A 23,174-nucleotide genomic window follows, 5' to 3' on the forward strand; every position below is an offset into this window, starting at 1 on the left:
CATGTCCACAAATGGGGTCTAGAGCTTTTGTCATGAAAGACAAGAAAAACCTTGTCCATTCCTGTGACCTGTCTTGTGCTCAACAGTAATTTTTTTTTCCCATTCACCATCTACTGTGATGGGAGGTTTGAGAGATTTTTATTTATTTTAACAGGCTTTAAGGGTTTCCTTTTTATTGTTTTTTTACTTTTAAATAAATGAACTTGATGAAGAAAATGACGTAGCAAACAGCCAGAATAATTGCAGAAAGTCATCCACAACCACAGATTGTAACTCAGTTCTCATCTTGTCTATCCATATTTCCAAATGCTTACAAACAGACATGAGTACACAAAAAAAGGAAAAGGTAGAAGTCTTCTTTTGTTCTTTTTTTCATTCTGTTTTGGTCTTAGGGTTTTGTTTTAAATAGTGACATTAGTGACAGCCATAAGGCAAAGCATTCCACCTCATTCTAGGTTGCTCAGACTAGAAGTTACATCCTAAGACAAAGCCTTCCTATTTAATAACCTAACAAATTAGATGTTTCTACACCTATGAATCACAAATACTATTTGTTATGTTCCATGGAATTTAAAAAATTATAATTAAAAAAAAGCTTGCACTTCGCTGGCAAAAATTAAAGGTCAGGCAAAGAGGGAGAAAGGTTATATTTAGACTCTTCCTTGAAAAGCATACAAGCACACAAATAGAACATGAGCTCATATTTATCAACCTTAGGTAAAAAAATATATAAAATCCAGATTTTCAGCAGTTTAACTTTCAGGAGAAATAGTTACACAAATACTCGGCCCTTATTCAGGAAATAGGATCAGAGAATCTCTATGCACTGCATGCTATTACAAGATGAATTCTTATGATCACTTGTCTCACTAAAGCACAATGCATTTTGGATGAATTAATGATGTGAACTCAAAATATACTGGCCAACCCTGAAAGGAAGGGTCAGTTCTGCACCCAAGAACGTTGACCTCAGTTCAAGTTAAATTCCATATTATGAACTAGCTCTCTTGTTAAAATTATTTCTTCGTTTTTGAAATCTTTTGACCTCTGTAAAGTTGCTACATATCTCAGGAACCTGCCTACCTTCAGGCAGCAGCAGGAGGATCATCTGGAAAAGGTAGAAACCATAAAAAGCCAAACAATTTAGAGGAGCTGATTCCCCAGTGTCCCTTTTTTTATTAAAAAGATGCAATAAGGAATAGCCTGAAGATAGTTTCAAACAGTACAAACCCACATCACTGTTGCCTACAGAATGGCTTGGTTACTGTTTTCAGTCTCACAAAGATAATTCAGATCTGCCCACACTATCCTCACCAGTCATCCCTACTGGCAGAAAAGTCATCTAATGCACAGCTCCATATGTTTTTGAATCTAAACATTCAGCTTTGAAATTCTACAGAAAGTGGAAAATATTAGAATACTACTAAGGAGATGTATTTCAAACTTATGTGTGTTGATATTACAAATAGTCAAGCAAGATCTTTTGATCTTGACTATTTATTCTTTAATCTCTTTCCCTTAGCCTATATAACAAGCCATATTAAATTAGGATTCTGCTTACAGGATTATTGGAAGGCAAAGCTCTCCTTACTGGTAAGGTATTTGGTAGAATCTAGTTTGAGAAAACAAGCATTCCACTACACGGTGCTTCATTTTCAAAGGAGCCATTATGAAATAATGAGACATCCCTTTCCATACTCTATTTTCCAGAGCTAGGTAATCAGTAAATATTCTACAAACGAGTAGAGCAGAGCTTCTTTGTGATACGTCCAAAATATCAGAGAAAGCCAAGATGCAAAATGCGTAAGTTCAAATTCTAAGGACTTCCCTGCATCAATGTTCTACAGCATAGATTTTCAGGCTAGACATTTAGAATGGAAAGATACTATGATACAGAGGTTTATAAAGGCTTATATCTTCCTTCCCTTTCACAATATAGCTGGGAAATGATAGGCACAGACAAAGAAGAATGTGGTGAGAGACCAGAGAAAACTCAGAAGTACAGAAAAAAAGAATAGGAAAGAATCTGTAAAATAGACTGCAAGAGAACAAGAGCTCTATTTGCAAGAACTATCATTTTGAGGTGTATCAAATAAAAAGTAATGAAGCAGTAGCTGTGTTGGAGGTGGCACAGCTGTTGAGTTGGACACCTGCACTACAAGTGTCTGGAGCTGTGGAAGTAAAGAAGATAAGAAAAAAACAAGAGGTTCTGAGGATGCATCTTGCTAAGAAACAGTTTACTAAATCCCTATGATCTTGATAAAAAAAAGTAGCAATATGAACTAACTACTACAAAGAACATTCCTTCATAAAGCAAATGATGAGACTCCAGTGGCTGAGATCCTGGGCAACTTTATCTTCAAGGCATTCACCAAATTACTTGTTCAAAGATCCCTCCTTCCTCTTCACTGTTGGATCACCCAAGGAGACCTTGCTTAGGCATCTTTCAGAAATATCATCATGAAAGTCCTCCAATTTTATAATTCCAGGATTACGAACTATTGGAAGATAACACTCCGTAAGATCGTATTTTTTAAAGCGTTATGAAGCAAAAATATCTTGACTGCACTAAAGTTCACTGTCTACACTGCAAAGCACAACAGTAGCTTGTATACTCATTACAGTTCCTACGCTATCTCAGTGCCTGGGATGACAGAACAACAATAAAATTTCCATTTGCAAATCTGACCGGGAAAATCGTAGGAGAAAATGAATATGCATTTGTAAGTAGTGTTACAAACCAAAATAAATCAGTTAGATCTCAGTGTGTGAAACGAATGAACCACACATCCCTCACCATGCCCTCCCTCCCTGCTTCTAAAAGAACTGGTTGGCTTTTGAAAATACTGTAGGCTTCAGCTAGAACAAAAATAGTCAGATTCATTTTCCCATTCTGTGGAAAATTGTGTCAAATGCATTCAGCTTTGCCTACACAGTGCACTGTTAAAAACAACTGTATCATCCACAGCAATTATTTTTCTTCAAAACATTAACCTCTTGACCACCAAATAAAGATATATGCTGAAAGACTGCATAAACATAGCTGAATGTTTTTCCTGTTTCTGTTTGAAGTACAGTGAATGATCCCATCTCAAGATGGGAGAGAAAAATGTTTGTATTTTTTTTTCCTGATGTTACTTCGTAACTTTAAAATACAGTAACACTGAAAAATATTTTAAACACTATGTTAAGAAGTAAACTCATTGTACTGTACTGGCTTCATTCTTGATTTATAACCACAACAAAACCATACAATAAGGAAAAACAAAGGCACAGGACAACAAAAAAACACACCACACATTTTTCCAGGATGTAGACTATCACAGCAGTCCACTACGGCAGGAGGTCCACACTCAGTGCAGCTGTACAACTAACACTCCTACAATTAGCTTGCAAGTGTAGCTGGACTAACCTGCAGCAATAGAAATTTATAATACCTGCAACAGCCACCTGGAATCACTAACCTCCATGAAAAATCTTCATCCTTCAGTAGCTGGACTGGTGTGAACCTGTTCCAGAACAAGTAGAACAAGGAAGTGACTTAACTCTCTCCTTAAAAAAGGTTCCAGATCAGGCTTAACCAAAAAGCAACTACCTGGGAAAAAAGAGTCTCCTAGAATAAGCTATAAAGATTTACTGGCTTTAATTTAATATGAATATGCTTTTCACCTACACATATCCATGACTGCCACTTTAATAAGGACTCCTGAAACCTAAATATCCGAAATGGTTTACTTGGAATATTGCAACTTCCTGCAGAGAAGATGCTTACTTTCACCTTATTAAGTACAGTATGAAAAACAGCACTGGAACTTTAGAGTATTACTGGATCACATACATATTCATTTATTCCTACAACAATAAATCAAATCTCTCCAAAGGATGCACATTATTGTATTATTGCCAAATCTCTAGCTAAATTATTTTTTTAACTGATGCAATAATTCAATAACAAATTTTACTAGAACAGTAGTATTTGATTGCCGTATTTCTCATTCTCAGTTAATATGTGGTAGCTGAAATCCAAACTTTTCTTTTCAAGGAAAGCTTGAAATGGTTAACAGCTATTATTCTGTTAAATGAAGTCAGATGACCTTAAATTAAAAAAATACATCACTCAGTCAGAATTGTCACTGAAGCAAATACTTGTGGAAAATACCCAAGAAGCATTATTGTTTACCAATAGTCATTCACAACTTCCAATCACTCAAAACTGACACTTCTAAGTTCCTCATAGAAATTAAAGTAGCGTGGCCAGAAATGGAGAACTCATGTTTCTTAGTGAAATAACAGAACATTATTTAAAGAACTAGCAGGATTTAAAATTTACAACTACCATTACCTACAGAGCTTTTTTCCCTAAAGCACTCAATATAACAGCAGCAAAAAAAAATGCATAAGTTTTTTTTTTTTTAATCCTTTCACTGAAATGCTTGACATCAAATGTCAATAAATCTCATACAGATTCCAAATCAAAATTTTTTATTACTTGTATTTTTTGCTTATACTGCTTTATTTTTTCTTACTCAGCTTTGTATATCTTGGAATTTTTTAGCAATTACTCTCTCACCGTATGCCCTTTCCTCATCTTAGCCTTTCTCACAATATTCACAGTTATTAACCCATTGTGCTAGCACTACTGGCACTCACACAATTAAATTTGGGCCCAAATATAATAATTTAAAGATGTCTGTAGCAAATAAATGCTATGCATGTGTCTTTATACAGGCAGTAAAGAAACAATTATTTTGCAGTAGAAAGGAGAAAGTTTATGTTCTCAGCAATCTTGGAAATTAAGCATAATTTCACCCCTTTTAGACTTCCTATTTCTAAGTGCAAAAATGTATTAATTTAACTTTTGAACAGGGGAATTTACTGTAAGACTTTTGGGTCTGACTATTAAATGTGTTTGAAACAAGAATTCTGTGAATTAAGCTTTCATCTTCTAAATACCTTCTCTACCTCTTGAGATTTCTCCCTTTAAAGTTACGCTGATAGAACTATTTATAAAAGCCATGGAGGATGCATTAAAAAGTTTAAAAAGCTCTTAAAATAAACACTGTCATTTAGATGTAAAAATGAAATAAATTTACATCTTCTTAACAACTGTTTTGAGTGGAATCTTTGGAATTTTTTTTCATTATGATAGCACTGAAGGTGATGTTAATAAAATAAAGAAGAATACTTGATTTATTATGAACTTGCATGGCAGATCGCATTCAGTAACTAAAGTGAAATGCTATACATGTGAGATGCTATACATGTGAGATAGTAAGATAGAAAGTGAAATCTTTTTGCACCTTTTGAAGTTGTTCAAGCTGGAACGAACACCGAATAACTGAAGAAGATAAAATGCTTAAGTTTCAGCAGCTGTGATTTTCCCATACAGGTAGATGAGATCTAATAAGAAGTCTGAAGTGTGCATCAATGGTTCTTATTGCAAAAATACCTTAATCACAGGAAGCCATACTTTCATAAACAAAAAACGAAGGTGGAAAACTGGCAAATGCTTTATTAGCTATCTGTAATACTTGTCACATATCCAACAATGGCAATGCCAACACCAACTACACTTGATTTTACTTTCTAGGCTACATACCTATCTCCCTCAAATTAGAATACAGGTAAATTTGAGAGCTATGATTTTTTCACAATAGATTGTGCCATTGGAAGAACGATAAGAAATAGCACCTATCTAAATAAAGCACTGACTTTGCAGGACTAATCCCTGCCAGTTTTTCAGTGACTATCACTTCACATGCAATGAACAAATTAAAACTGAAGCATAGGCTTCTGTTCATGCTCAGAAAACATGAGCTCTATGAAAGTTAATCATATATTAAACAGAAGTGAAAGGAAAGTTTTATGTGGCATTTAGACACATTTTGACATTTCTTAGTAATAGGGAAGAGTTTCAGACAAAATCCAAGTATCTGTTGAGAAGTTCAACATTTATTTGCTGAGAACAAAATAGGTAATTGTTTAGGATTCACCCAAGTGAGTTACCACATAAATAAAGCAAAGTAGATTTACTTCAAATTGTGGTACCTTCAAATCTTCACATCCTTGTTGGGTGACTGTCAGACTAATAATTGCTCAGACACTCCTGTTGCAAAGCTAAGAAACACAAGCTTGGAACTTGTTGTACGTGAAGGTAATGTTTCCAGAAGTGTTCCCTAAGTGTGGTTAACAAATTTAACACAGTCAATACATAATTCCTCAGAATTATCAGTGCCATCCATTCTAACTAAAAATCAGCAACGTGGGATTTGCTCAAGTTAAACAGCAGCTGCTTACGGCAACACTGAGAACACATACTTGTTTTGTTTGTTTGAAAACAAAACTTCTTCCTAACTACTCTTCATGCAAAGCCTGCATTTCCCACAGGCACAGTATGCTTTAGCACTTCATTAGATGGACAACATTGAGCTTATTTAAAAACAGGCAAGCAGTGTCACAGCTCATTTGCTCTGATGCAATTGTCAGAAGGTAGTTACAGCCTGCATGCCCAACCACAGGGAACATTCGGCATAAAAAGACACAGCAGGAACGATGTTTTTTAATATAACAAAACAATGGTTTGGCAGAGGGAGGCTTTCACTCTACAGGCAAATGGTAACTTACTCCCCCTGTTGTTTCTAGCAAAGAATTAGCACTGAAATTTAGATGTGGCACTCAAACCATTTTGGGAGTTTTAACGAAGTCAGAGCCACCCAAGTTGTTTCTTTTTGACTAGCAGAATCTTCCTGCATGAAATGATACTAACTTAAATGAACCCCAGCAGTGCTAACAATTATCCTGAGCTATTTCAAGTTCCTCAACAAATCCACAAGGTAGCAATACTCAGAGACTCACAAAACAATAGTCCAGTGACAATGCAAACATTTAAATTTGAAATATCAATATTTTCAATCAGATCTGTAACTGCATCTATAGTTTTCCTGTTTCACCTGTGTATCACATGACTGAGCACTTCCTTCTCAACTTTTGGTGTTCTCTAAATATCAGCCAACATTGTCTGGATGAGGAGCTGCAAGATATGGTTTAGTAGCTTGTGGTAGCAGTGGTAGTGTGAAGATGGTTGGACTGGATGATCTTATAGGTTGTTTCCAACCTTGTGATTCTGTGATTCTATTCTATGATTACCTAGAGGCACACTAGACAATCTAAAGAAGAACAGGGTATGCTGCTTTTGCTGCATTGCTCATTTATCTCTTTTTTATGCTTTACATTCATGGGTATAGTCACATCTCTAAATGGAACTAATACACACCCCCAAACACATTTAACAGACCTTCACAGATGCCAATGATACTGACATTTACTTTACCATTTCTGCATTTAAGGTCATCTTTATCAATAATATATCAATACAAGTCTCACACACTGATTAAATTCAGAACTGAATTCAAGCTTTTGAATTGACATCAAGCTCATAACATGAAGTTTTACATTGTCCTTGTACGCAGTATTTGCTTTATCACAGGAAATAATTTCTCAATTTCTGCTTCATTTTACTGATAAGACAGACAAATTATTAACATGACTTGAAAGAGCAAATAACACAAAGCAAACTCTGAGATTCTGTTATGAAGACCAACAGCCTGCGATTTGAGCTGATGCTCCCAAGTCCTCCATGTAGGTTTCTCTCATTCTATTAAAATATCTGAATGAAGTGCTACACAATTGGAGTGCAAATGTCTAGTGAGAATAAGGAAAGTTCTGACAGCTGCCTTTTTTTCGATTCAGAGTTGTTACCTATGAGAGTTTTCAGAGGAGTTTCTACATCTACAGAAAGTTACATAGTTCTGGCTTTCCAAAAACAAAAGAAAACACTGAAGAAAAGGTTAAATTATTTTAATAACCAGTGTCCAAAGCAATTCTGTATCATGGCACCTGGTGTTTAACTTGCTAGAACAGTCATTAACATGTAAGAAGTCTCTTGCTTACGAAAGCTATTATAATAAAGGAACTTCAAATCTGTCCATTAATAACAACAGATCCAAAACTAACTTTACAAAGGGAATTATCCTAGAATTTGTCTGATATGGCTTCTGTAAACAGAAAACGGGTCTTGATAACAGGTTCTGATAACTGCTATGTTTCAACCTGCCAAGGTGATTGATTTGACTTAAATCAAGAGCTTAAGCACTCTTATGAAGCATATCTTAAGGAACTGACACAAAGCAGTGTGTGATAACTCAAAGGTACTACCCATGGACCTCCCAAAACTTCCAAAATAAGCCTCCATTTACCATGCGCTGCTGTACTAACCAGAGCTGGGGACTGCATTTGGTCATAGCATATAGCCTTCAAAGAATTAGAAAATTCTTGTGGTTTTTTTGTGGCAAGGGAGAAGGGTGAGGGGGATGCATGGTTATGTAGAAGTGTAAACTGGGTTCCTACGTATGTACAATGAAAATGGACACCTTGTTAGTATATTAATATTTACCCATACATTAAAGCCATCCGGGTACAATTCTTCAAAGTGTGCTGCAGATCATCTTTGTGCTCTGTATTTTTAGAAGCACTCAACAGTATTCTAGTAGGAAAAAGTTAAAATAATCAAGAGAAGAGATGTATGATACAAATCTCCATGTTTCTCTGCTGTTTGAACTATTTTGTCATCTTCACAGATCTGTGAGTAAGTGGCTAGGATGGGATGACAGGAGAAGAGAAAACAAAAAACAACAACAAAACAACCAAGAGCATTGAAACAACAAAATAGTGAGGGAAGCTGCAAGGATCTTGAATACATTCAGTAAGACTCCAAGGAGTAAGAAGATACAGATATAAGGATACAGTTTATAAATAAATATTCACACCATGCTTGAATTCACTTAAGTGCTCCAATACAGAACAGCAACACTACAATATCTTAAATATTCCCTTTCCTCAGGAGTTTTCTGACTATTACTTAAAAATTACCCTTTAAACACAATGAACTTCCCGTAAGTTCATAGGGTTTTCCATTCAGTAGTGCCAGAAAACTACTTTGCATTTATGCAGCTGACAAGATCAATGTACAAACTGAGCATTTAATTGAAAAACAAGCAATGGAGATGTTTGTCTGCCCTACTACACATTGACAGGAAAATTTTCTCCATTTCCTAATGTTATCTACTACAGATTTAATTGGAAATAGTTATTTCACATCCTTAATATCTTTTGTACAATGTACAGAAATACTACACAGTAAACTGAAACATCAAATTCCTTTGCAAAGATAGAGATAGCTTTCAACTTCATGAAATATATATTTCCTGATATTTTAAATCTATTGCAGATTTACCTTGAAATCTCTTACATCCTTCATGTCTTTTGTATAATGCACAGAAATACTACACAGTAAACTGAAACAAATTCCTTTGCAAAGATAGCTTTCAACTTCATAGAATATATATTTTTGCACTGTCTCACACATTTTTTTCCAAATTGTTCAATGTACATGTGAGTTTCTTGGTACTGCAATGAACATGAAATGTATGTTCAGCAGGGAGAAATATGACGAATTACAAGAGCTTAGTGAACAGTATAAAAATATAGCTGCAGGCAAGATTTTCTGTAGAAACACCAGTGATAATCTCCTTAAAGGAAACAAAAGAAGATTTAATGATACTGCAAAAAAGTTTTTAGATTAGAGGTAAAAAAAAAAAAAAGACTGAAACGTTCCCTACGAAATGCAGAAAGGTAACAAATCCCTGAGGTCACACACTGTAATACAGACATAGAAACTGTCGGCATCACAGGATGAAATGAGAGTCAATAGAATGACTGGGGTTGGAAGGGACCTCAAGGATCATCAAGTTCCAACCCCCCTGTTGCAGACAGGGCTGCCAGTTACTGGACCAAGTAGTAGAACAGATGGGCCAGGGCTTCATTCAACCTCACCTTAAACACCTCTAATGATGGGGCCATCCACAACCTCTCTGAGCAATCTCTTCCAGCACCTCACCACTCAGTGAAGAACTTGCCCTGACATCTAATTTCCCTTCCTATCACCATTTACCCATTATAAAAAGTTAATTTCCCTCATGTTTTAAGCTCCCTTTAAATACTGAAAGGCCATTTTAAGCTCTCCCAACAACCTTCTCTTCTCCAGGCTGAGCAAGCCCAGTTTCCTCAGCCTGTCATCAGAGGAGAGGGGCTCCAGCCCTTGGATTATCTTTGTGGCCCTCCTCTGGACCTTATTCAAAAGCTCCACATCCTGCCCATGCTAGGGATCCCAGACATGGATGCAGTACTCCAGATGGGGTCTCACAAGGGCAAGTAGAAGGTGACAATCACAGTTCTCACCCTGCTGTTCACTCCTCTTCTGATAAAACCTAAGACACCACTGGCCTTCTAGGTTGCAGGCATACACTGCTGACTCGCATAAATTTTTTCTTCAACCAGGACCCTCAAGATCCTTCTCAGCAGGGCTACTCTCAGTGAGTTCTCCCAGTTTATATGCATACCTGGGATTACCTTGACCCAAGTGCAAAACCTTGCACTTTGCTATGTTGAACCTCATTAGGTTCACAAGGGCCCAGCCTTCAAGTTTATCACGGCCGTGGATGATATCCCTTCCTTCTGCTTTATTAACCACACCACCTATCCTTGCATCATCAGCAAACTTGCTCAGTGTGCACTGATCATCCCATCATCTATGTCATTGATAAAGATGTTGTAACAGTTGTGAATCTGTAATGCAATTAGATGACAGATTAATTCAGGTATATCAAGTACAGGTACATTTAATTGATAGTTTGAAGTTCTAAGAAATAGCCATCTAATCCACAAGGCCAGATAAAAGAAAAAATACCAAGGTTCTCAAAATTAGAAGAAAGCAGATTAATCAAGATCCTGAAATTCTCCATCACAGATTTTCTTTGCTACCACTACCACCCCTACCTGAAAATCTCCTGACAGGTCACAGATGAAATTCTGATAGTTCATACATTGCACTAGGCAAGTTACTATTGTCAGCAAGAACCATGAAGTAAACTTATCCAATTTCTAAAATGCATACTGTAGGAGCCTGTCACATCACCAGCTGGCATATGGAAACCACGACACTAAGTGTCTTTAGACTTTTGTTCTGAATGTCAAAACTTCAGTGACTGAGTTTTCACAATTGTCTTATCAGAAGACTGCTGATGGATTATGTTTCAGTCTTGTTCCACAAAGTAAGAAGAGGGACTGCTTTAACAAATTTGCAGTTTTGCAGTATTCATTCTCTAGTTATTCTTTCTAGTTTCCTTCCCCAGTTGTTTTTCCATCTACTCTACAATTAGGTATCTCTGAAAAATAGAGCTGTTATAAATGGCAGAAATCAGAGACAGCACTATGTTTATTTGCCGAAGTGAAACTGTACGAATAAAAAACAAGTCTCAAACTGACAGACAAATCAAAATTGAGACAATGTTCTAACAATCCCATGTTTTGCTTGCATTTTTTCATTATTAGAAAAGTTACAAAAAGAAACATTTACTACCTTCAGAGTGAGGGAAAAGAAAAACTAAACTTCATCCATAGACATTTCTAATGCGTAGAAATCCAATCTCTTGAAATCATCCACATTGGAGGGACTCTTCGCACATGATCTAAGTCCAAAATCCTGCTCAAAACAGGATAACCACCAAATTCTGACCAGGTTGCTTAGGACTTAGTCTAACAGGATTTGAAGACTTCCCAAGGCAAAGATTCCCCTATCTCCTCTAGAAAATGTGATCCAACTTCCCTCAGTCTCCAATCTCCCCCAGAACACAACTCAGTCATTAGCTTCTTAGTGACATCAGCCAGTTCTCTCAGCCCTCTATGATGCAACCCTACGATGGCTCCTACAGGTCTGTCAAGAATTTAAAATTAAGACAAAAGTTCTAGTACAGTGCTTTTAAGTTTAATTTCTAATAAAACATTGGCTTTAAAGATTAAAATTGTTGTTAATACTTAAAGACAGTGCTTAAAGGCTGTAATTGAAAATGCAACATCTATTATAACTGTAACTGAAACAAGAGCACAGAACAGAGAGCCCTAAGGATTGTCCCCAGCTCAGTCAAAAATAAGATACTGAGAAGTATTGGCAATGATCCACACAACACACTGCAGCAAGAATGCTACAACTGATTACAGTTTAATGATGGTCAAGATGTTTCAGTACAACACTTGAAATGTTACCAGTCTAACAAGGCTAGATGCAGTCTCAGTAGCCCAAGAGTCCTTAAAATATCTCATATTCTGACACTACTTTCATGCAGTAGGATCCTGTATTTCATCCACCAAATGGACAAAAAGCAATAACCATATCTGCTTGCCTCAATAAATTCATTTCAGAGTGAAACTGGCTATGAAAAGTGTAGTTTTTCCACTTTTACCAAAGCAAACAAAATTAAACAAAAATCAGTTCTCGTGGTTCTCACTTAAGTACAAAATTATTCTTATCTAAGCAGAATAAGATTTTTGTTCAAATTCTGTGACTTCATTACTCTGCCTTCTTACTGTCAGTTCTCATTATTCTAATTAAGAAATTAAGTTAACAGCACCTTAAAAGAAAGGAAATGTTGCAAACTAATGTGAAGAATGAATCTCTAGACACCAGGAACCACAGTAAAGTAGTACAGAACACATTAATTTGAACGGATGGCATGAAGACAATTCTGACATATAATCCAACATAGCATAAACTAGATGACAACTATGGGACCTAGAAATTACAGTTCCACACGCTTGTTATACCAAACCAGAGATTATCATCAAGTCTGTCAAATGACTTAAGAATTTATTACCTAAAAAGTAGGTCATAACAATTCTTCAGAAAGGTGGAAAACCTACCAATGAAGTTAAAATAAAATTAGCTTTACACCTGTTATGCTGCAAAGAATACATCATAGACATTTTTATAAATCAATGCTGTTGGAAGATTGTATTAAATGAAATAAAGCATTAACAAAATAGGTGCTGTGGGTCAGCATTACATAAACTCAGAGGAGCAAACCGCTATAATCAGCACCCTAATACATCCAGGAGTCATGGATGGTGATAAACTGTAGTCAGCTGTTCATATATTAAAGCATTTTGTACATAACCATCAATTACTTTACCACAATAGGGATTCCTATCCAGATCTATTTGGTAACAAGGAGCATTCAACATAAAATTTCCTTGATGATTAAGTTAGCCTTAAAATGGCAACAGCAACGAAATTGGAGTTAATTACCAATTCTTATAAACCCTAGTAGAAGAAACCTAAGCAGATAATCCTAGAACAATGAAAATAGAAAACATCATAGGCAACTATTTTTCTCTAAAAGATATAAGTAGGTGACAGAATTATGAAGTCTGATCTGAGAACAGCAGATGGTAAACTGGCTTTTTTTTTTTTTTTTTTTTTTTTTTTTTTTAAATCAGAACATTTTAGAGCAAGTGCTAAATGGAAGCAGCAGCTCACCAACAGGACGTGCAAACAAAGCCCAGTGAAGTGATAGCCTGGCCTGGAAAGTGCAAATCACAGTCAGTTTGTCACATCTGAGTACCACGAGCTGAATAAGCAACAGGCTTTGATACTTCCTGCTTCTTCCCTTTTCCCCGCTCCTAGAACAACTGAACTCAATTCCTAGCTAAAATATTTCAAAAGTTTTAAAACTAAGTTCTTGCTACAAGGGAAGTTCAGATCAAAAATACAATGAGCTGTTCATTTAGTTCTCCACTGAGTGAATGTGGAAAGAAACCAAAAATTCCATAAGAAAATCCATCTTAGCATATTTATGTTGTGCTATCTCCTGTATGGAGATGTGAATGGTCATAAATTGGGACTACTTACACAACACTAATTAGAATTAAGGTAGAATGCTCTTCTTGATCAATACCATCATTCATCTCAAATTAACCTGATCAATGAAGAGATGAGCACAAGCATTATAAACATAAAATTAATCTTGAAGTGATTCAAAGTCATCTCTAAATAGACCAACTCATAGCATTTGCATCCATTCTAACTGAACAGTTAAATGTAAATAAGACTTGAGATCATGTAATTTTATAGTCTCATTTTCATTGGAGATATTCTTTTAGAATTAGTATGCTGACCAAAAAAGTAATGCTTATGTTTACAGTTAAACTTTGAACAATACCTTGTCCCATCATCTTTCTGTGACTTCTGAAAGTACAGAGGTCTCTCTGAAAATAATGCTTCCTTTTTACTCCCATGGAAACTAAGAAGAGCACAATAACACTACTTGATAGGGCAAATTCTCAGCTACAAAACACCATTTTTCAGCATAGTTACCAACATTATCCATGTATCTTTACCAGCTACAAACAATAGCCTGCATGCCACACTTGTGAAAATCTGCAGGATAATCTGAAACATTACTGTCACCACTGCTGAAATGCACCACCTACCACCTCACTGTTACTGTTTGGTATCCCTAAATACTTTCAGCACTAATGAGTGCCAATGGGTGCAATTTTTCCCACAGGGAGGAATTCAATTCCACACCTTTGCTTTATATGCATATCCATGTCAGACATTTTGTCAGACTGCCCCTCTGCTGCCATCAGTTGCACGGTGATGGAACACAGGAGGGAAGGTTCAACCACCACTGCCATATCACCAACATCCAACTCTGATATTGTGGGCCAACATCATAAAATAGGAGGCTTTACTTTTGGTTCAGCCTTTGTATTTACAATTTATTTCACATTCCAGCTACTCTGACCTAATAGGACACCTATATTGCCACCAGCGAGTTTAGTCATTTCAATTCATTTATTGGTACTCCACAATTTCTTAATTATGTTCCTTTTTCTGTTGCTTCTTAAGCTTCTTTGTACTAGATTTGATGCATGTATTTAAAAACAAAACCAAACTTGATACACATTCTCATCCAAGCATTGTAAAGAGCAGATACATGAACTCTATACAAAAGAGAACTAAACAGTCTTGATGTCAAGAGCTACACAATGAGCTGCATGGCACAACTCATCTATTTCAACAGTTACGTTGCAATTTTGAGTCTTTAATACAGGCTAACACAACAGGAACAGCACTAGATGGACTAAAATATATAATAGCCATAAAGATGTTGATGACTCACTACAGCACTCTCAGACATTGTAATTTAGCTGAAGCAATAACCATATCTGCTAATTTAGCTGTATTTATACAAAGTAACTACAAAATTTACTGTCTCCAGCAACACATGAAAGCCTGTGAAAACCACTCAGCTGACAACAGCTAGCTTAAGAGCACGCAGCTACACAGCAGAATTATTTTCCAAAACATTCACCTATGATATTAACACAGGACTACGAAGGTAATACACAAAGACATGCTCAGACATACTGCAGGAATACTGAAAAACAGACAAACTTATCTGATAAATTTGCTTTAGCATTTTAAAACTAGTCATAATCTGAACACCCAGTATTTGATGTCCTGACAAACCAGGAAGCGCACAAACTGAAAAACAAAGCACACAGCAATTTAGGAACTTCTGATAATTCATTAAATGTAATTATAAATTGTAGGTAAAACCTCTCATTTAAGGGTTTATTACAACTGTTAATCCCAAACAACATGAACGGATGTCCCAGATCAGTGATTTGTTCATTTACTTCTGCTTTAAGATGTTCTTTACATTCAGAAGTCTTGCCACAGGGCAAAGAATCAGACATGGAATGACTACTGATTAGCAACATGACAGAGCAGATACATATCAAATCACAAAGACTCTTAGGCGCTGGATGCTGATCATAGCCTGCCAAGCCTGAAGTCACCTGTCTGTTGCATTTTGAATACTTCTCTGATCAGGAAGCATTGGCAATTTATTGAGTTACCTTTTATTGAGGAGCTGTCAAGACTGCTATTTAAAACCATAACTTCTGATTTCTTTGTCATCACGTCCCCTGCTCTTAAGATGAATGACTAATAGACAAGAGTCATAAAATGCAATAAACAACAGCTAGATTTCAAAAAGATTTTTAAATCTTTTAAAAAAGACAAGATCATGGTTTGGGAAAATGGGTATATGAAAATATTAAGACTAAAACTTTTATCTTTTCCCATCAGCAGCCTTTCAGTGCAATACAAAGCACCCTTCCAGAATAGTGCTTAGAACACACTATAAGAAATGGTCTTCACACAGGCTTGAACTTGTGCTTGAAATATCTCTTGCAATCAGACAAGAAAAAGTCATCCAGCATTTGTGATGGCAAACCAGTAATAGAGCAAAACAGGCAAGTATGCAGAAATAGCTAAAAAATTAAAACAGATTATCAAGAATCACCCAGCATATAGTTAACTAATTCCTTCTGTGAGTCAGATTTCTCGTGACATAATAAAGAACAAGATGATACAGATCCCTCCAGTAATAATTCAAGTGAGCTCAGATGTTCATTACAGACCAAAAGCATCAAGAATATAAGATGCTGTTTGCTTTCTTTATTTATATGGAACCTGAACTGCTATGTACCCATTTCAATTTAAATGAGAGTTCTAGTGTAGTTAAATTCCCCTGATTCAACTTAATTGGAAGTATACTGACAGCAAGCATCTATTCTAACAAACAAAAGAAAAAAACCACAACACTGCCATATTGATTCCTCCCATATCATCTCTCTCTGCCATCACGTAGGCCCCAAGGATCATACAGATAATGGACAGAACACCCAAGTATCATATAATGATGAGAAGAAAAAAGAATGAAGTAGTTACTATGTCCAAAAGAAAGTTATCAAGTTTGGAGCTCAAATTTGCCGTTATGAATTCCTTGTGTACATGTGTCCTATTTCATTAAATACAAGGGCTTAGAAAATGACCTAATGCGAGGAGAACATATGACTCTCCAGTGAGATAAGTGTTAAATGATAAAATGCCCCAGTGCTGGCATGAAATAAACATTCAGCATTCATCAATCCATAAATTTGTCAAGAGCTAATGTAAGAGCTGTGAATAAGAGCTTTAGAAAGACTAACAACTTCAGAAATAGTCTTTTTTCTTCAAAAGTCAGTATTGCACTACATCACATGAAAAGAAACATGACTGTCTTTGCAGATAAACAAAGCACCACTGATCATAATTCCACTTGTAAGATATTGAGCAATAAATTTTCATTGAAACGAGTAGGAATGCCTGCATGAAAGACTCATATGAACATTAGCAAAGGTCATTTATCTACAGTTCTGTGACAAAGAGGGTGTTTGTTGAGGAATAACCAAAGCAGCCAATGTCAACCATATCAAAAGATCTTGGCCTTTTCCTGAGCTACCAAATCTGCTAATTATTATGAGTAAGTCAAAATTAGTAAAAATATTATGTTGTAGAATACTGTTATGAACCTACTGTTCATAAAAAAAAAAAAATCTTGTTCTGAAAACTCTGCACCAATTTCAATCTGCACTGCAGTACTAAAATTGTAGCCAGCAGGGCCAGGGTAAGGTTCTCATCTTGAGAGAGAACAACCAGCAGAAACCCAGGCATTGGACATTACCAAGGAATCCCATGTCTGTAACTTCAAGCCAGGGTAATTTGCAAAAGAATCCTAAGTCCTGTAAAATAGAAAGGAATTTCTAACAATTCTTCTACCACACCTCTCTACAGCCTCCTAAATGGTTTATTTTTCTTCACCAGTTTCAAAGTCTACCAGAATTAATGTGAAATTGTAGAAGTCCAGTAATATTCTTTGTAAGGAAGACACCAAGTCTGCACCTAAATACTGGCTTGATGTGAGCTGTGAATATGAAAAACAATGAAGGAATTTTATAGCAACAAAGAGTGTGAATACAGCAGAAAGTAAAGGATTGTTGCCAGAGAAACAGAGATAAGCAAGGATAGCGTTGCTATAGCAACTCTGTGACATCAACAGAATTTTCCTATTCAGTGCACTGGGTGATAATGAAGTGGCGAAACAGCAGTTTCTCTATCTGCTTGCTCCCTGGAAGTGGGCAGAACCCCAAATTTGATTGTTTGACGATTAGGGCACATCTAATTAGGAGGTTTACAGGTTCCTTCACATCACAGTGTTAGATCCTTTAAGCTCTAGTTCCTGCGTGGGAGTCCAAAGAGAGGCACATTCTCTCCAAAATAAAAGAACAAAGAATAAAAGTCCTCTCTATCCCTTAGGAACAGAACATTCTGAAAGAATCAGGAAACTCAAGGAAAAGACAGAAATACAGTCCATCACAGAGATGTGTGCCTCTCCGGGATCATCAGGACACAGCTGATCAGCCAGCTGCACAAGTATAATAAAGGATAAAATAAATCAGGTTGGAAGTCCTGCCAAATTCATGCTTATTTCTTAAGTTTCTACATTTTCCAAGGCTAATGGTGTCTTTCCAAACCACTTAATCACATTGTGCAGAACGCTTTAAAGACACTTTTAGCTTCAATTGCTGCTTTTTTGTTGTTTTCCTAAACCTTGTGTGATACTTTGTGCTTGATCAACTCAACATCCTCAATTGTGCATGAGGAGGAAATACATGGAACATAGTGGGTAATAAAATAAACAGAAAACCAAAACTGACTCAGGCTTGGAGGAACAAGAAAACACTTAGATGACAACACCCATATTAGCACCTCAAGCAATAAGCACATCTCCAGCTAGGGGACGTATATTAGTCTTGTCTGTATCACAGGAATGAAGAAACCGCCCTTTCAAAGTTCCCACCTTTACATAGAACAGCTCAATTATTCAAAGAAGGTCACAGATTTCAGCACCTAAAAGATGCACAGCATACACAATAATTTCCATGGGAAACAATGATAAAAAAAGTTTCCTCTGCAATCCCTCATGCACTTCAGGATTTTACTAGCTTGTGAAAAGAAGAGAAGGGGTAGGGAGAAAGCTTTTCCTTGGGACTAAGAGGCAGAAGAGAAAGGGTACAATTAGAGTGAGATTTCATGAACACAGCTCATCTACAAATAGCATCTCTCCTCAAGATATTGCTTTCATACACTTCTGAATATGTGGTATTATACAAGCTGCAAAATAGATAGCAATCTCAAAAAGCAAAGTAGAATTTATGGTCTGTACAAAATTCCCATGAAATCACAGGGAGTCTCAGTTTTATCAACAGTGTGGGTGAGGGCAGTAGAGAGTTTCTTCATTTGTGAAGCAGGTGACACATGGAATAATTGAGAAAAGATGAAGCCTGGCATTCCCCACCTGCAAGCCATCTATATCTAATTATTACAACACTAATTAGAATCATTATCAAGAGGAATTGAAGCAACAAAACCCTGACTGTTACAGTAAGCTTTGCTGTTTTAGGGGAAGAAGAAAACAAAAAGGCCACTTCCGATGCAGTTCAAATGAATTCGTTTCAGTTACCTCTCAAACACCTGGCATTTGCTGATAAAGCAGTGTTTGTCTTTGCACCACAGCATCATGGATTTTTTATGGAAATAAGCTATGCAGGCCATATGGAAACAAGAATTACAAGATATGGCATTTTTTATTATTTCTTAAAGCAGCTCAGATATTTACCTTCTGAACAGACTCACACCTAAAACCTCTGTGATAATCTGTGATGTGCCCCTCTGCACAGGTACTGAGTTCAGTATACCACCAGTTATATCTCCCTCAGAATCACAGAATTTAGACTGGAGAAGACCCTTAAGATAGATCAAGTCCAACCATCAACATAACGCTTTCAAGTCTTTCACTAAACCATATCCCTAAGGACCACCACCCACATCTCAAACACCTTCAAATATTACCATAATATCATACACCATTTTTCTTGCACTCAGCACAGACACACTATAATATATTTCCTTTCCATTCAAAAGAAATGTCACTTTATGATAGGATATCATTTCTTGTTTATTAGCTTCTAGAGAAGCAGCAGGTCAGTTGATCTTTATTCATATTCTCTAATACAAAATGTTCAGCAGTTCTATGACTAAGAACATACCCAGCTGGAATGATGCCATACCATTCTAATAACCAGATCCGTGCTGACATATACAAAGATCTCACTTAAAAGCAAAATAACAAAAAACTGAAAAAAACCCACACCAATATTACTTGATATTTTCCTCGCATCAGAACTAAAACACACTTGCTAAAAAAGTTGAAAGAAAAAGCAAAAGAGAAAATTAATCAATGATTCACATATTTACTAGTGCCCTACACTCCTATTTCTCAACTTCCAATTGCATCAAAAGGAATCACTCTAGAATTAGTTAAGCCTGCCCAATACAGGAAAATAATTTGCCAAGAGAATGCAATATAGACAATTCAGAGAAAATGCAGACCTGCAAGAAAAGTCTTAAAATTCAGCTATAAATCAAGTTCTAAGGAGGATAAAAACAGGAATATTCACACTGTGGTTTCTGATGGCATCCCTGTTATTCTCAGAAGGCCATCTATCACTGTGATCATTGGTGAACTGCAGTTAATAAAGTGCAGTTTGGTGAAATGATAAATCAGAACTAGAATAGAAGATTAAAATGTCACACTGCACATATAGTATTAAAAGCTCTTTAATGAAAGTTAGGCATCACCAAGCATAAAACCCATTCAGGACAGCTTTCAGACAGCACAGTACAGTTCTTAATACATGTTTCACATAGAATGTTATTTTGGGTTGCATCATTCTTGTTCACGAAGAATAAAAGAAAAACAAAAACCCATTGGTCCTAGATTTATGAATTGCAAGAAGTCCAATGTCTACATAACCTCTACCTGTGAAAAGCAGCAGGTTTTATTGACAGGAAAGCTGTTTATATAGTCATAAAACTTGTCCTTATAACATCCAATATAACTTAACTTAGATAACATAAGAAGGCAATTTTAAACCTTTCCTTCAGTTCAAAGATCTTTTCCAGTATCTACAGAATATTGACATAAGCAACTAAGTTACTTGATGAAAAAGCACTGTTTTTCCATGCTGTTGCTGCCCATCAGGCAAGGCAGCTGTGAAAATCTTTCAAGAAGTTTCCAAAAGGAAAATCAAGGAAAACTAGAAAGAAGCTACATACCCCAGCACAGATTCTTGGGTTGGCTACATCCTCTTGAAATCCTAGAAATTCGCTCTCAAAGGACAGAAAACACTGAGCTTGTTTTAAGGATACTGTGAATCAATTCTGATCATTACCAAGAAACACACAGATCTGTCTTTGCTCATCCCGTTTATATGAATCAAAGAGCTCAGGCAGAGGACAGAGTAGTTCTCCTACGTTGATAAAACACCAGACACTACTTCAGAAATATATAGAATGATAACATCCAAGAGTAATATCATTCACCTTGAAATAGTGAGGGTTAACTTAAGTATTTAATGTAACCTGAACAGTCGCCAGCATGTATTCTGGTGTATAATTATTTAAGCCTGACAATCATCTATCAACCATGTCCTTTTAAAAACATGATGCCATTAACTTGTTAGCCTTTCTCAGAAGACTACTGAAGCTGGAATTATGAAAAGTTGCAAGTTAAAGAATTATGCAAGAATTACACAAGAAAACAGATGGATATATATCTGACACAGAAATAGCATCTAGAATAAGAAGTTAATAAAATAAACTAACTTGGAAACTCAAACCCCTACAGCATGCACAACCAACTGGATTGACCTGTATTGGTTTTATACGGTAATGAAGATGAAATAAACACGCTGCTTAATTTAATGCACTCTGCAAACAAGTTTAATTTAATATTGCTGAAAAAGCAATTTGAAAGAGTAAGCATGCTTCTTCCCCCTGAAAAAGCCCTCAGCTGTGCAGTGTAGCTCATGTACACGTGCTCATGAACATGTACATAGAAAGAAATGTCCTTAAAGAAAAAATAACTATGCTACACATTGCCTTTTTAGACACTGATCTTTTATCAAGAACAATAGATGTTTTTCTGCATATCAACTCAACAAGTTGAGTTTTAAATGGTCATTTATCACTGGACTCAATAGTTCTCTTAAGTACCATCATTACATTAAGAATTTTCCTGGAGTCATGCTTGGAAGAACATTTCTTCAAGACTTTAGGTTTACATACCATTTGTTAATAATTATACATACTAGAAGAAAATTTTATAAAAACCTCTTAAAAGACTGTGTATGTTTTGACATTTTTAATTGAGCATGCATTATGAGTAGGGCTTGCTTTCTTCTATACCCTGTTTTGTATGCAGTCTGTGTTTGAAAATACTAGTTCTAACTTCTAGACTCCAATCCAACAGCATTTTTTTTTTACTGCATTTCTAGCCACATAAGAGTATGTAATGGAATGGGAAAAAAACAGGCCTAAAAGTTGGAGGGTTTTTTTTGTTGTTGTTTTTGTTTTTTTAAAGTTTGTTGTTGTTGTTGTTTTGGTGCTGTTTTTAAGGAAATAACATTCTTCTCTAAGATAACATCATTTTTTTTTAAATTAATTTTAACTTCACTGATGTATAACTCAATATGCCAAGCTATTTTATTGCTATAGCTCATGTTATTTACTAAGGATTTATCCACTCTAAGATAGTTAAAAAGAGCCTGGCCTCATCATCTAAAAAGCTGGTACCAAGAGATTTACAACTTTTGCTAAGATGCCCTCTCACATCTCCTCATTAAACATGTTATTCCTTTAGCTGCCTCTTCAAATCCTCCAGCAATAAGGGCTGCAAATTAAAAAACATTTTCAACAAATTGATTAGAAGGTCCACTTCCACAGACACACAAAAAAAAGAAACAAAGATGCAAACATTAAATGTACTACATTTGAAGCACTTTACCATGAAAGGATAAAAAACCAACCAATAAGAACGCCAGTTTTCATACATCAAATAAACAGCTCAATAGAATTGCAGTCTACTATTATTGATAAGATATAATTTACATTAAATTATTATCCATTAAATACACACTAGCCGTGAACTTTTTAAACTTGTTAAATGTCCTTTTCCTCAGTATTTATATCTGCCTAATCTATACAGTTGTTGTTATAGACGTAAGAGTAGCAGCAATCAAGCTTAACTACGAAAGTTGTATTCACAGAAACAAGAAACTTGATAATTAACATTGCAGCTTTCTATTTATTCAGCCCTCTTTAGATACCAGTTCTCAGAACTCATATTGCATCACAGGACTCAACAGGAGTCTGAACATTCTCAGTCTGCATTCTTCATTCTCTCAGCTGTACTTAAAATCATACCAACAAGAGATGCAAACAACATGAGGATTTCTTCTTCCAAAATAGCTCTCTAACAACTTAA

At 35.9% G+C, this 23,174-nt stretch overlaps 1 protein-coding gene across 3 annotated transcripts in view; it reads right to left on the reverse strand.

Annotated features, from left to right (window-relative positions):
* Positions 1-23,174, reverse strand: part of LONP2 (lon peptidase 2, peroxisomal) — a 106,437-nt gene that overhangs the window by 79,421 nt on the left and 3,842 nt on the right. Inside the window, exon 1 of one of the 3 annotated variants that reach the window (XR_016470919.1) lies at positions 11,477-11,566. The exons of the other annotated variants lie outside the window; for them this stretch is intronic. The gene's annotated coding sequence lies outside the window, so the exon portion shown is untranslated. Of the gene's footprint in view, positions 1-11,476; positions 11,567-23,174 lie in introns of those variants that run through there. 3 annotated transcript variants of the gene reach the window in all.

This window comes from Phasianus colchicus, chromosome 13 (assembly GCF_987193195.1).
Source record: "Phasianus colchicus chromosome 13, bPhaCol1.hap1.1, whole genome shotgun sequence".
Classification (NCBI taxonomy): domain Eukaryota; kingdom Metazoa; phylum Chordata; class Aves; order Galliformes; family Phasianidae; genus Phasianus; species Phasianus colchicus.